The sequence below is a fragment of the Mytilus trossulus genome, unplaced genomic scaffold, assembly GCF_036588685.1.
Source record: "Mytilus trossulus isolate FHL-02 unplaced genomic scaffold, PNRI_Mtr1.1.1.hap1 h1tg001170l__unscaffolded, whole genome shotgun sequence".
Taxonomy (NCBI): Eukaryota; Metazoa; Mollusca; class Bivalvia; order Mytilida; family Mytilidae; genus Mytilus; species Mytilus trossulus.
Genome location: NW_026963688.1, coordinates 1 through 2,500, shown reverse-complemented (window position 1 = coordinate 2,500; position 2,500 = coordinate 1).

Here is a 2,500-nt window from a genome sequence, read left to right as displayed (position 1 = left end):
TAAAGGGACGTGGACGGCCTGGCTAGCGGGCTACCGCGGGTGTCGGTGTACGTGGTCGACCCGATAGCGGGCTACCGCTGGTAAAGGGACGTGGACGGCCTGGCTAGCGGGCTACCGCGGGTGTCAGTGTACGTGGTCGACCCGATAGCGAGCTACCGCGGGTAAAGGGACGTGGACGGCCGTGCTAGCGGGCTACCGCGGGTATCGGTGTACGTGGTCGACCCGATAGCGGGCTACCGCGGGTAAAGGGACGTGGACGGCCTGGCTAGCGGGCTACCGCGGGTGTCGGTGTACGTGGTCGACCCGATAGCGGGCTACCGCTGGTAAAGGGACGTGGACGGCCTGGCTAGCGGGCTACCGCGGGTGTCAGTGTACGTGGTCGACCCGATACTGGGCTACCGCGGGTAAAGGGACGTGGACGGCCGTGCTAGCGGGCTACCGCGGGTATCGGTGTACGTGGTCGACCCGATAGCGGGCTACCGCGGGTAAAGGGACGTGGACGGCCTGGCTAGCGGGCTACCGCGGGTGTCGGTGTACGTGGTCGACCCGATAGCGGGCTACCGCTGGTAAAGGGACGTGGACGGCCTGGCTAGCGGGCTACCGCGGGTGTCAGTGTACGTGGTCGACCCGATAGCGAGCTACCGCTGGTAAAGGGACGTGGACGGCCGTGCTAGCGGGCTACCGCGGGTATCGGTGTACGTGGTCGACCCGATAGCGGGCTACCGCGGGTAAAGGGACGTGGACGGCCTGGCTAGCGGGCTACCGCGGGTGTCGGTGTACGTGGTCGACCCGATAGCGGGCTACCGCTGGTAAAGGGACGTGGACGGCCTGGCTAGCGGGCTACCGCGGGTGTCAGTGTACGTGGTCGACCCGATACTGGGCTACCGCTGGTAAAGGGACGTGGACGGCCGTGCTAGCGGGCTACCGCGGGTATCGGTGTACGTGGTCGACCCGATAGCGGGCTACCGCGGGTAAAGGGACGTGGACGGCCTGGCTAGCGGGCTACCGGCGGGTGTCAGTGTACGTGGTCGACCCGATAGCGGGCTACCGCTGGTAAAGGGACGTGAACGGCCTGGCTAGCGGGCTACCGCGGGTGTCAGTGTACGTGGTCGTCCCCAACCCGCGGTCGGTTAAGGCATGGAAAACAAAAATTAACAAGTCCCGCTTACGTCCTGACATTCGCGAAACCAGGTTAACGTATCGAGGAATACCATGCTTATGTCCATATGGTCCTGACATTCGCGAAACCAGGTTAACGTATCGAGGAATACCATGCTTATGTCCATATGGTCCTGACATTCGCGAAACCAGGTTAACGTATCGAGGAATACCATGCTTATGTCCATATGGTCCTGACACTCGCGAAACCAGGCTAACGTATCGAGGAATACCATGCTTATGTCCATAATGGACCTGACATTCGCGAACGAAACCAGGCTAACGTATCGAGGACTAAGGACAGCTCGGTCCTGACACGGACTGGTTAGGGTTAGGGTTAGGGTTAGGGTTAGGGTAGGGTTAGGGTTAGGGTTAGGGTTAGGGTTAGGGTTAGGGTTAGGGTTAGGGTTAGGGTTAGGGTTAGGGGTTAGGGTTAGGGTTAGGGTTAGGGTTAGGGTTAGGGTTAGGGTTAGGGTTAGGGTTAGGGTTAGGGTTAGGGTTAGGGTTAGGGTAGGGTTAGGGTTAGGGTTAGGGTTAGGGTTAGGGTTAGGGTTTTAGTTAGGGTTAGGGTTAGGGTTAGGGTTAGGGTTAGGGTTAGGGTTAGGGGTTAGGGTTAGGGTTAGGGTTAGGGACGTGCATCGTCAAGAGGCGGCTTAGGGTTAGGGTGTACGATGCCTGCCTTTGTTACGTTACGTTACATGAAATGTGATCGTTTCATCGAGAGACCTGCTGTACTATTCTAACGTGCGGCTTCCCGATGAAAATTTCACCCTCGTAAAAAAGTTTTACCGAGGGTATAGTTTGAAGGCTTCGATGGTCGAGAGACCCGCGGTAGCCTGCCTGCGTCTAACGTGCGGCTTACCGATGAAAATTTCACCCTTGTAAAATTTTTTTTACCGAGGGTATAGTTTGACGGGCCTCGATGGTCGAGAGGACCCGCGGTAGCCTGCCTGCGTCTAACGTGCGGCTTACCGATGAACATTTCAGCCTTGTAAATTTTTTTTACCGAGGGTGTAGTTAGACGGCCTCGATGGTCGAGAGACCCGCAGTAGCTTGCCTGCGTCTAACGTGCGGCTTCCCGATGAAAATTTCACCCTTGTAAAAAAATTTTTACCGAGGGTATAGTTTGACGGCCTCGATGGTCGAGAGACCCGCGGTAGCCTGCCTGCGTCTAACGTGCCGGCTTCCCGATGAAAATTTCACCCTTGTAAAATTTTTTTACCGTGGGTATAGTTAGACGGCCTCGATGGTCGAGAGACCCGCGGTAGCCTGTCCGCGTCTAACGTGCGGCTTACCGATGAACATTTCACCCTTGTAAATTTTTTTACCGAGGGTATAGTTT